The sequence below is a fragment of the Carlito syrichta genome, unplaced genomic scaffold (assembly GCF_000164805.1).
Source record: "Carlito syrichta isolate Samal-C Ts95f unplaced genomic scaffold, Tarsius_syrichta-2.0.1 Scaffold271701, whole genome shotgun sequence".
NCBI classification, from domain to species: Eukaryota; Metazoa; Chordata; class Mammalia; order Primates; family Tarsiidae; genus Carlito; species Carlito syrichta.
The window spans coordinates 331,425-344,616 of record NW_007215797.1 but is presented as its reverse complement, the minus strand read 5'-3'; the positions used below and the strand labels follow the sequence as shown (position 1 = coordinate 344,616).

At 44.6% G+C, this 13,192-nt stretch overlaps 1 protein-coding gene across 1 annotated transcript in view; it reads left to right on the top strand.

Moving 5' to 3' along the window:
* ARHGAP21 (Rho GTPase activating protein 21) overlaps positions 1-8,002 on the top strand; it is an 81,705-nt gene extending 73,703 nt beyond the window's left edge. The window contains exon 26 of the mRNA XM_008052304.1: positions 7,663-8,002. The gene's annotated coding sequence lies outside the window, so the exon portion shown is untranslated. The remainder of the gene's footprint in view (positions 1-7,662) is intronic.
* The last annotated feature ends 5,190 nt before the right edge of the window (positions 8,003-13,192 follow it).

The window sequence follows — 13,192 nt, the reverse complement described above, 5'->3', positions numbered from 1 at the left end:
GCAAGGAGGTAGATTTTATCTCCATGTGAAATAGAAAACTCTAACCAATTCTAGCTATTTAAAAATTAACCAAGTTGGCCAGACGTGGTGGCTTATCTCTATAATTCCAATACTTTGGGAGGCCAAGGTGGGAGAATTACTTAAGGCCAGGAGTTTGAGACCAGCCTTGGCAGTGTAGCAATACCCTGTCTCTACCAAAAAAAATCCAACAACAACAACAGAAAACCATGAACCAAATTGACTTGAAAAATGTGAAGGCTTTAGGTTGGGGGTGGTGGCTCAAGCTGTAATCCCAGCACTTTGGAAGACCAAAGTGAAAGGATTGCATGAGCTCAGGGATTTGAGACCAGCCTGGGCAACTTGGTGAGACTTTGTCTCTACAATTAAAAAAAAAAAAAAAAAAAAGCTGGGCATGGTAGCATGCACCTGAAGTTACAGCTACTTAGAAGGCTGAGGCAGAAGGATTGACTGAGCCCAGCAGGTAGAGGCTGCAGCGGCTGCGAGTGTGCCACTGCCCTCCAGCCTGGACAACAGAGTGAGACTCCAACTCAAAAAAAAAAAAAAAGTGTGAAGGCTGATCCCCACTCAGAGATTGTCCATCTCTAAGACATCATAATTCAATGGCATTTGCTGTCCATAATCAAGGGGGTTGCCCTTGATTATGGTTCCATTCAGTTTCTGGTTGTTGAGCTGAAAGAAAACAAAAAGTGGATTTTGGAAATAAAGTCTCTGCGGGCCTTCATTACTGGGTATTATTTACAGAAGATCTGGCACTCCAGAACTTAACACTCTTCTCCTTCTGTGTAAATATTACCTAACCAACTCAAAAAGATACCAAGAAAGATCGTTCGTTTGAAGAAATAGACAGATTCAAATGTCTCTAAAAGCAAGTGGGATCTACTGCTTTTAGTGTATCAGAGCTTTCTTCCAGCCATAGGAAGTAATTTTCTCCACAATGCTTAAGAAGCTCAATTTCTGACAGCTACTACCATGGCAGGAAGCATAATTCTTTAGGCAGGAACTTAATGCACAGCTTCAAAACAGAGTTCCAACTCGGTGCCTTTCTTCAGCACTCTATGGCTTCTCTAAGGTCATCTTTGCAGCCTCTCTCATCTGAACCACACAACACAGAAAAAGATGGGAATCGCTACTCTCTGAATTCTTCCATGGATGGATGGTGCACATCCAATGCCATGTTAGAATCACAGAAGAAAAGTTAATTCATTACACATAACTGGTGTCTTAGGATTGTCACACGTTTAAGCAAAAACATTTCCCAGCACCCTCTTCACCAAGGCAATAAGGGGTTGAGAGGTGGTAGGTATATTATAGTCATATAGCCAGGACTCTAGGGGTTGACAGACTGACTTCAGATCCTAGCTCTGACACTTGAAAATATTATCTACCAATGATTAAATGATTTCTATCAAGGCTTAGAAAATACCTGGCTGGGCACAGTGACTCACGCCTATAATCCTAGCACTTTGGAAGGCCATGATGAGAGGACTGAGCCCATAGGTTTGAGACCAGCTTGGGCAACTTGACGAGACCTCATCTCTACAATAAATCAAAAAATTAGCCAGGCATGGTGGCACACACCTGTAGTTCCAGGCTTAGAAGGCTGAGGCAGAAGGATTGCCTGAGCCCAGCAGGTCGAGGCTGCAGTGCCCGTGAGCAAGCCGCTGCACTCCAGCCTGGGTGACAGAGTGAGACTCTGACTCAAAAAAAGAAAGAAAATGCCTGATACATAGTAAGTGCCATATATGGTCATTATCCACCAGAATATAAACCCCACAAAGGAAGAGGTCTTTGGTTTACTGCTGTATTCCAAGTGCCTAGAACAGTGGTAGGAAAAGTAGGTGCACAGAATATATTTGTTGAATGAATAGTGATCTTTTTGAAAGCCTAGACTGAGAAAAAAAAAATTATAGGGTTAGAAGTAGGGCCACCATATATTTTAGTATCCAGCACTGGACACTTGAAAGTAAAGGATCGTAATCCCTCGCCTTTGGGAGGCTGAGGTGAGTGAATTGCCTGAGCCCGCGGGTTCGATCCCCGCCTGGGCAGCGAGACCTCATCTCCACAATAAATAAAAAAATCAGCCGGGCGTGGTAGCGCACGCCTGTAATTCCAGCTACTTGGAAGACAGGTGGAAGGATCGCCGGAGCCCAGCAGGTCGAGGCTGCGGTGGCCGGGAGTGGCCACTGCACTCCAGTCTGGGTGACAGAGTGAGACTCCAACTCAAAAAAAAAAAGAAAGTAAAGGATCGGCCAGGCTTGGTGGCTCAGCCTGTAATCCCAGCACTTTGGGAGACAGGTGAGTGGATTGCCTGAGCCCGCGGGTTCGAGACCAACCGGGGCAACTTGGTAAGATCTCGTCTCTACAATAAATCAAAAATTAGGCAGGCGTGGTAGTGCTCGCCTGTAGTTCCGACTACTTGGAAGGCTGAGACGGAAGGAGTGCTGGAGCCCAGGAGGTCAATGCAGGGGTGGCCGTGAGCATGCCACTGCACTCCAACCTGGGCGACAGAGACTCCAACTCTTAAAAAAAGAAAGTAAAGGATCTTCTTGATCTAGGTGGCATTGATTACTAGGTATGATAGGAAGTAGGGATCTATCTTTTTTATCCTATAGTCCCAATGCCATGTGCTGAAAATGCCGTTTCCTCACTGATTTGCAATGCAATGCAATGCCAGCTTTGCCATAGAACACCTCCCATAGGAGGGGGACCAAAAAGAAAAAATTATTTTTTGGAGGGTGGGCCCCTTGTAGTACAGTCTTCCTGCACTAGGTGAGTGTTCTAGGAACCTATCTGCATCAGTGTACCAGTGAGCATTTTTGTGAAAGGCTGCATTCGGCTTCAGCAACTATATTTTGGAGGTTATTTCAACATTTGCCCATTTCATGACAGTTGATTTACGAGCACACATGCCCACACCGCGCTGAGTGTTCTGCAGTTTTTTACCAAAATCAGCATGAACCTCGTGCCCCACCCTCCCTATTCACCTGATCTCACCCCGAGTGACTTTTTAATGTTTCCCTCTATGAGAAAAGTCCTCAAAGAGAAACATATTGCTGATATGGACGAGGTGAAACAAAAAACAGCAGAAGCACTAAAAGGCATCAAAATTGACAAGTTCAAAAACTTTTGAGCAGTGGAGAAAGCATCTCAATAGGTGTATTGCATCAAACGGAGAGTACTTTGAAAGCAACTGAAGTTTAAACATGTAAGAATACACAATTTTTTGTAAATAAATTCCAGGGTTTTTTTGGTTCTCCTCCTTATATGTGTGGGACTACTTGGGGCTCACTATTCTATTCCACTGACCTGTTCTAGTCCATTGGTCCTAACTAATACATGCCTTATACATCTTGATAGAAAAGTTTCTTTTACTGGTTTTTTTTTTTTTTTTTCTTATCCAGGCCACTCTGGGTCCTATGAGCTTCTGCATAAATTTATTTTATAATTCAACATTAAGATGTCTTTTTTTAAATATTGGGGCAATTCTTCTGTTTCTTTTTAATTTCTCTGGGTGCTTAAGCTAAATGTCTTAGTTCATTTATTTTCAGTCTTTTTTCTAATAATTAAGATTATGCAGTTCCCTTTAAGTAGCATAAGGTATATATTTTAATGCTAAGTATTTTTTATTTTTATGATTTTTGTCTTGACATGGATTGTTTAGAATAGCAGTCCCCAAGGTTTTTGGCATCAGGGACTGGTTTTGTGGAAGACAGTTTTTCCATGGACTGGGTTGGGGTAGGGATGGTTTCAGGATGATTGAAGCACATAACATTTATTGTGCACTTTATTTCTATTACTATTACATTGTAATCTATAATTAAATAATTATACAACTCACCATTTTAAAAAATAGAGTTGCAGATGGAAGTGACAAATAAAATAATGGGCGGGCCATGTGCAAACTAAAAGTAAGTGTCCGATTCTGAATCCAAGCTTGCCACCAGATGCAGCTATACAACTGAAGTACGTCAACTCACTTGACCTCTCTGATATGGTTTTGATATGAGTCTGCTTGCAAGTGATTTATTATGGTCTCTGTGCAGTCAAACCTCACTGCTAATGTTAATCTGTATTTACAGCCTCTCCCCAGCGCTAGCATCACTGCCTCAGCTCCACTTCAGATCATTAGGCATTAGGTCCTCATCAGGAGCGCACAACCTAGGTCCCTCACATGTGCAGTTTACAATAGGGTTCATGCTTCTAAGAATGCTGCTGCTGCTGATCTGACAGGAGGCCAAGCTCAGACAGTAATGCAGGCATTGGGGAGCGGCTGTAAATACAGATGAAGTTCTGCTGGCTCGCTTGCCACTCACCTGCTATACAGGCCAATTCCTAGCAGGCCTCTGGACCGATAGCAGGCCCAGGGGTTGGGGAACCCTGGTTTAGAAGTATGTTTTAAATTTTCTGGGCCAGGCTCAGTGGCTCAGCCTGTAAGCCCAGCACTTTGGGAGGCTGAGGCAAGAGGATTGCCTGAGCCCAGGGGTTCGTGACCAGTCTGGGCAACTTGGTGAGACTGCATCTCTTACAATAAATCAAAAATTATCTGGGCGTGGTAGTGCGTGCCTATAGTTCCGGCTACTTGGAAGGCTGAGGCGGAAAGATTGCCAGAGCCCAGCAGGTCGACACTGGGGTCGCTGTGAGCATAGCATGGCACTCCAGCCTGGGTGACAGAGTGAAACTCCAACTCAAAAAATAAAAATAAAAAATATATTTTCTGAAGATACGGGATTTTTCTAGTTTTTCTTTTTGTAATTTTTTCTAAACCTAACTGTATTGTAGAAGAGCATGTGGTCTATTTGCACCTAGTTCTTTGCAATTTGTTGAGGCTAGTATACAATCAGTTCTAATTAATGTTCTCCATGTGTTTGAAAAAGATATATACGCCCCAGTTGGAAGGCACACACCATTCTGTTTATGTCCATTGGAATTTCGAATCTATATCCTTTCTGATTTTTGGAGGCCTATCTATTACTGAAGATGGCTGCCCCCTGGAATGGATGAATTTGTCACTTTCTCCTTGTTTTTGCTTTTACACATTTAGAATGACTATAGCTTCCTGTCTATCTCTTACAGGGCACGTGATTACCTAATGGTTCAACTTTGGTCATTTCCTAGTGATTCTTTTCATCTCTATTTTTACCTGAAGTCTGTTTTATATTTTGCCTTATGTTAATTAAGCTACACTAGCCTTGTTTTGGTTTGTATATTTATCATCTTTGATGTACTTTTTTCCATCCTTTAATATTCTTTAACCTTTGTCTCTATCTCTTAAATTTGTCTTTATAAATACAACATAGCTACAGTTCCTTTGCTTTGTTTTTAAATTAGTATACCAACTGCATCATTTAATCTCCACAATATTTTTCTATTGATAGTACTTACTGATTTGTTTTCATCATCTGTTGAATTGCCTGTGGGTTGGTTTTGCTGGTATTTTTGTTTTTTTGTTTTTGTTTTTGCTGTTTTTCCTTTTTCATTCTTACTTTAATTAGAATTTTTTTTCTTCACTGTCCAGTTCTCCCTGCTTAATTCTTATCCTTTTAGTAGACACTCTAGAAAATTTAACATGCATACTAAACAAATTTAATCAATAGCTGTACTTTTCTCACACAGAATACAAAGACCTAAGCATATTTTAATTCCAATTGTCCTCTCAATTTACATACTATCATTTTCCAGAATTTTCTCTTTTTTTGTACTTTATAAATTGAACATAATGTCAATACTTAGATTTACTCACATATTTAACATTTTCACAATCATTGTTTTTTCTTGCAAATGATATTTTTCTCTTTTTCTATTTTTGGGATTACCTGCTTTTTAAACACTAAGGGGAAGAATAATGGTACAGGCATTTTAAGGTACACCCTGATGCACATTTACACTGTGACTTTACACTGTGACTTTGGAAGTTAGCATAAGATTCATAGTAGCTGATTCGTAGTAGTAGTTCCTGAAACTCACACAGGAGTTTAGGAGAGTTCTAGAGGAGCCCTCATCTTAAGAATCTCTGATTCTTAATTAATTAATTAATTCTGTCAGTAACTAAAACCAGCCAGAGCCATTGTGAAGTAAGTTGACTTGCTAACATTACTCTCTTCTGCGGCTAATCCCAGACACCAAGAAATAAAAAACCATGAACTTGGACAACAAGCATTGACTTTTTTTTTTTTCTTCATAGACAGGGTCTCACTCTGTCACCCAAGCTGGAGGACAGTGGCATGATTATGGCTCACTGCAGCCTCGACCTCCTGGCTCAAGCTATCTCCCACCTCCACCTCCTAAGTAGCTGGGACTACAACCACATGCCACCACAGATGGATTATTTTTTGATTTCTTGTAGAGATGAGGTCTCAATATATCGTTGCCCAGGCTGGTCTCAAACCCCTGGGCTTAAGCAATCCTCCTGCCTTGGCCTCCCAGAGTGCTGGGATTACAGGTGAGAGCCACTGCGTACTGGCCAAGCATTGACATTTTTAGACTATATTGCTGACCAAAAATCAGTTTCCTTCATTTCACTTTTCAAGCAGCCAGAGAGAGCCTTACATCTGTAAATTTCTTTTTGTCTCTCTTTATGTTGCCAAAGCGACTGACTTGAAGAAGCCTATTAAAGTTTCCCCCAGGCTATGTTGACTTTCTTATAACATTACAGATGTTTCTTCTCATTAATTCTTAGAAGGAGAAATATCCAATTATTTTTTCCCCATTTTTCTCTTCTGCATGCCTACATACATCCCCAAAGAACTTTTTAGATTGGGTAATAATGAGCTGATCCAGAGCTTTGGTTACAGACCCTGATTGTTCCCAGTGGTTCATTATTATGGATTAGCAGACATTTCCCATTCCCACTTTGGGAAACATCATTCAAACAGAGATAGATCTATCCCCAATAAGAGAAGAGATGAGCAACATAATCTCACATCTGCACCATTTCCCACCATGGGGTGGGGAGGAAGGGAACAAAAACTCAAGCCAGGTTGCTTGGTATGAACCAACCGCAAAACAAGTATAATTTGACTCTTTTTAAATGAGTGCTGTATTGTATGTCTAGTAGAGCTAGCATTTTGGTTTTTTATTTTGTATTTTTTTGAGTTGGAGTCTCACTCTTTGTCACCCAGGCTGGAGTGCAGTGGCACGTTCACAGCCACCGCAGCTTCCACCTGCCGGGCTCAGGCAATCGTTCCGCCTCAGCCTTCCAAGTAGCTGGAACTACAGATGCACACCACCACGCCCGGCTAGTTTTTGTGATTTATTGTAAAGATGAGATCTCACCAAGTTGCCCACGGCTCGGGCAATCCTCTCGTCTAGGCCTCCCAAAGTGCTGGGATTACAGGCTGAGCCACCATGCCTGGCCAGAGCTAACATTTTAAATATTGGAAAATAGCCATCTTTCCATTCCTCCAGCCCACTTCAGCAGACATCATGCAACTGTAGCTTAAGGATTTCTTCCTTCCCTGAACTCCTTACCCAGCTGAGGCGGGGCTGCAGACTGATGGACCATGAAAGCCCCACCTTGTCAAGTTTCACCCCTGACGTCCTTTCCTGGGTAACCTTGATCTGGAACTTTTGACAGTCGTGCTCTCAGCTGTGGCTCTTGTCAGCATATTCCAGCCCGCCCTTACCTGATTTTGTTCATTTCAGGAGGTCTTAGTGAACTGATGGCTTGCCTGTGGTCGTAATGAGAAGACAGAGTATTCAAGACAACAAAAGAGAGATGTCACATAAAGCTCCAGATTGCTGAAAAGCTGGAAGATCAAGCATCACCAGTCCCACCACAAGGCAGTGGCAGGGTAGCAGCATGGCTCTCACCTGTGCAACCCCCAGGTCGCTCAGCACTCCCAGCCTGCTTCCCCCACCTGCCCTGGCCACTGCACACCAGAATTGCAGTTGCGGCTTTAAGCCCCAAAAGGCCACCCTGACTCCTGGTGTGAAGGAAATGAAAATGTCCTTAAATAAAGAGTACAATCCTTTGGTCTCTCTACCCAGCCCAGTCCCAGCGTGCAATCAGGGAGCAGAAAGAACAGGAAAGGACAATTGACAAGGGAGTTCTGCTTTTGACACATTCATTTTCCCAATGCCCAGCTGCCCACCTCTACACTTCCTGTGTGACAGTCACAGCTGGCAAGAAGTGAGCATGTACTGGATGCAAGCACTGTCCCAAGTATCACCACAGAGATCTCACAACTGCTCAGTAAACAGACAGTGGCATGGAGGCTTGGTTACTTCCCAGTACTGGTTCTTTTTTTTTGAGTCAGGTTTCATTCTGTCACCCAGGCTGAAGTGCAGTGGCATGATTATGGCTCATCAGCCTCCCGAGTAGCTGGAACTACAAGTGTACACCACCACATGGCTAGTTCTCTATTTTTTTTTATAGAGACAAGGTCTTGCTGTGTTGCCCAGACTGGTCTTGAACTCCTGGACTCAAAGCGATCCTCCCACCTTGGCCTCCCAAAATGTTGGGATTACAGGCAAGCACCCAGCCCCACTACTGGTTCTTAAGGGCTATGCTTCTCAGCTTCTCTCACAGGTAAATGGGCCAAGTGACTGACTTCATGCCCATTGTCTAGAGGAAGCAGCTTATACACTTCCAGCCAGTGCCCATACAGTCAGAGTTCATGGGGAGTTTTTTTGTGGTTTTTTGGGGTTTTTTTGAGTTGGATTCTCACTCTGTCGCCCAGGCTGGAGTGCAGTGGCATGCTCACAGCCACCGCAGTCTTGACCTGTTGGGCTCAGGCAATCCTCCACCTCAGCCTTCCAAGTAGCTGGAACTGCAGGCACATGCTACCATGCCTGGCGAATTTTTTTATTTATTGTAGAGATGAGGGCTCACCAAGTTGTCCAGGCTGGTCTCTAACCTGTGGGCTCAGGCAATCTTCTCACCTCAGCCTCCCAAAGTGCTGGAATTATAGGCATGAGCCACCGCGCCTGACCCGGCCGTGGGCTTCTATACTCTTTCCACGGACTGAGCACAGCCAGGATGAGAGCCTTGCACGAGACACCGTGGGCTGCCACACCAGCTGTGAACTGCCTTCCTCTTCACTGCTTGGACATGAGGGAGAAAGAGACTTCAGATTGAAGCCATTATGACTTGGGGTTTTCTGTCATATGTAGCTGAACTTAGCCATAGATGACACGGAAGTGTAATATCCCTGACTTACAGATGAGGGAACTCAGGCATAGAGCAATTCAGTCATTTGTCCAAGGTTGTTATAGGACAATCCTAGGGATAACACACTTGAGACTTCTACCCAGGTCAGATCCTCAGCCCCTCCCCCAGCCTCCCGCACCCCAGCATGTTCTAATGCCTATTGATGGTGTTAGCACCTGTCCAATCTACTCCAGTGATTCCAGTTTTTGTTTTGGTAACAAAATTTTAGAACTTAACAAAATTTAGAGATTTCTACCCTTTTATAATGTGCTAAGAATGCCAAATTAAATGGAAACATCAGGTTAGTGTTACGAATCTGAATAAAATCTACCAGTCACTTGAGGATTTTGGATGGTGATATATGTTATTTCACTTAGAAATAAGATTGTTCTAAAAATGAGAGAATTTATTGAATTAAGTACGTCAACAAGAAAACGTAAAGAACATAAGAGCCCAGAATTGTTTAAGCACTTAATTTCTCCTACATACAAAATATAAACATGCTTTTAATTGCTACCTCTGAGCCATTTTTATAAGCAATCTCAGTCTTTTGCCAGAAAGCAAATTTCGGAGTAGGATCTGAGAAACAGAACTCTCTCAGGAAAAACGCTTTCATTTATTTAAAAGTATTTCCTTTTCTGGTACCAAAAACAATTTCTTTGAGAGAGAAAATACATATCTGAAATGATTCAAGCTGAACACACTACAAACTCAATTTCTATATGCAATTCAAGCAATAGCTTGGTGCACACAAATTATTTTCTTAAAAACGAAACAAAATATACCAGGCCTGTAAGAATTCAGTCGCCACATTCTGGGACACTTTCTCTCATTTTCTTCCTCAACGCATTTCTATTGACAACACCAGCTTTGCAGAGGTTGCTGGATTCTTCCTTGACTCAACCTTTCTTGCCCCCTTGGCTGGTTCTCAGTCCCCGCCCTCCCTGACCTCAGAGCCCTACTCGCCACCATCATGTCACTCATGGGGTCTCTCTGTCCCCCTCAGCCACCCTCCCTCCTACCCCTGATGAGCTCCGTCTCCTTCCTCTCCCCTTCTCCTTCTCCTAGGCAGTCAGTAACCCCCCTCCAGCCCAGGTGCCATTTTCCAACTCTGCTTCCACTGGGAAAGATATGGAGAGAGGTCTTGGGAGAAGGAGGCTGGCTGGGTCACTTTGTTTCCTCAAAGCAATGACTGGTCTGTTCTAATTCTGCAGAGGAAGACAGCCTGGCAGAAAGCCATTTTATTCCTTGGGGCTGACACTATGTCAGGGAAGGACAGCCCAAACCTCAGGCAGGCCTGGAGCTGACTCACGTGTGTGGAAGTTTGCTTGTCATCTGGGCCATGTGCCACTCAGGTCTCTGTCTGAGAGGACTGCTCTCTTCTTCCCTGATCACCACCACAGGGGGTACCGGAAGTGGGGTGGTATTCTCTCTGGAAACAAGTAAGGCAGAACAGCCTGGCTTTATGGCTGGGGTGAGGGAGGGCAGTTAAAGCCCAGTGGTGGCAGATGGTATGGTCATAACCAGGACAGTAGTTGCTCAGAAAGCTGGGAAAGTGTCCAAGCAGGCCAGTCACAGAGGCTCACACTTATAATCCCAGCACTTGGGAGACCAAGGTGGGAGGATCCCTTGAGCCCAGGTGTTTGAGCCCAGCCTAGGCAACATAGCGAGAACTCATCTCTACAAAAAACAAATTAGCTAGGTGTGGTGGTACACACCTGTAGTCCCAGTTACTCTGGAGGCTGAGGCAAGAGATCTCCTGAGCCCAGGAGGTTGAGGCTGTGGTGAGCCATGATTGTGCCATAGCACTCCAGCCTGTGCAACAAAGTGAGACCCCCCAATTCAAAAAAAAGAAGTGTCCAGGCATTTGTTGGGAGGTCAGCCCTTTACACTTTGGTGTGACCAAACTTGAGACAGCAATTAAGCGCATTTTCCAAAACTTCAGTTTCCAATTAAAAAAACAAAAATGGGCTGGACGCAGTGGCTCACACCTATAATCCCGGCTCAGGAGTTCAAAGCCATCCTGGGCAACATAGCAAGACCTCATCTCTATTAAAAACAAAAACAGAGTTTTTAGTACTTTCACAGTGTGGAGGGTACACAGCATGCCTGCAGGACACACACACACACACACACATACATACACACACACCCTGCATGGAGGTCAAGGGGCACAGGCGGCCCAAGCAAGGAGAGAAAAGAGACCCATTATCCAAATAGAGCCTTTATTGGGTCCAAAATATTATCCAAACTTTCCCATGGGAAGCTTTAATCAGTGGGTTTAAAGCAAGCAGGCACAGGTGCCAGAAGCCACGCTGAGACTGAGAGGGAACACACTCAGGGAACCGCCCAGCCTGCCAGTCTCTGATTTCTCTCTGGCCACCTGCTGGAGCCATCTGCTGGGGTATATTATTGGAAACTGTGTCAAAGGAGCTGAGCCCTGATTCTGCTATGACAAAGGCAATGTTTCATTCATTCATTCATTCATTCATTCGAGTCGGAGTCTCACTCTGTCACCCAGGCTGGAGTGCAGTGGCACAATCACAGCTCACAGCAACCTTGACCTCCTGGGCTCAGCTGATCCTTCCTCCTCAGCTTCCCAAGTAGCTGGGACTATAGGAGCAGGTGACAACCCACTACTTTTTTAAACTTTTTGTAGAGACAAGATCTCACTTTACTGTCTAGGCTGGTCTTGAACTCCTGGGCTCAAACAATTCTATTACCTCAGGCTCCCAAAGTGCTGGGATTATAGTCATGAGCCACCATACCCAGCCTTAAAGTTACATTTTAAAATGGATGTCAAGGCCACATAAAATTAGAAGTACTCTCATTTCTTCCAGACTCTGCACTGCTGCTGAGGAAATATTCTTACATCAGCTGCCCCTCCACTCTCCGCCATAAATACCTCCAAAGAGCAGGTCACATACTACTGGATTGGTGAGGGAGGTGATGGAAGGTCTGGGTAACACTCTCACTCCTGGTCCCTTTCAGCCTGGTGCTCAGTTTCCTGTCTTGCCTACATTAAGACTTAGAGTGTGTGCTCTACCTCTGCCAAGCCTGGCCCCCAGGCCTGCAAGAGGGCTGAAGGCTGGTGAATGTGGGAAAGTGGAGCTAATAGAAGACTCCCTGGCAGCCCTGCTCTTTGAGGGGCCTTTGGGGCTGTCCCCGGAAGACCACCTTCCCAAGACTACTCTCAACCCTTTCCTTCTGCCAAAACGTAAGAAGATTAGGGATTCTGCCTGGAGAGAGCATATGTGTCTCCTCCCAGGTCCAGAGAGGGCTACAGGTTGGTCTCTCCAAATTAAGATGACCTAGTGTGCTCGTTTAGCCAAAGACCTGACATTTGCAGGGCTCGAGAAAGGGGTATAACTGGAAGCACACATACCATATGTCTAAAAGTTATACATCGAGCTGATAAGCTTCTATATAAAGTGGATTTTAGCCAGGCTCGGTGGCTCAGCCTGTAATCCCAGGACTTTGGGAGGCCAAGGCGAGTGGATTGCCTGACCCACCTGGACAACTTGGTGAGACCTCCTCTCTACAATAAATCACAAAATTAGCCGGGCGTGGTAGCGCATGTCTGTAGTTCCAGCTACTTGGAAGGCTGAGGAAGAAGGATCGCCGGAGCCCAGCAGGTCGAGGCTGCGGTGGCTGGGAGCATGCCACCGCCCTCCAGCCTGGATGACAGGATGAGACTCCTACTTAAAAAAAAAAAAAAAAAAAGTGGATTTTATGCTTCCACCTTATTAAGCCTATTTTCATCATCTCCATCAGCATCCCACTACAAACAGCTGTCCCTTGGTAACCCCTCTGGCCTAGGAGTCTACACCGCAGTGTTCTATTCCATCTGGACATTTGGCCTAGGGCAGAAGCCCTTGCAGGCCCTGGGTTAAGAGAATTCCAGAGTCCCAGCACTTGGAACATGGCCAGGTGTAAGAGGACATGTCTTTGAACTGCTATGTCCCTTTGGCTCTGCAGATGCCTTATCTGGGGGGAGGGTGTCACCAGAACAGGGCCACCCTG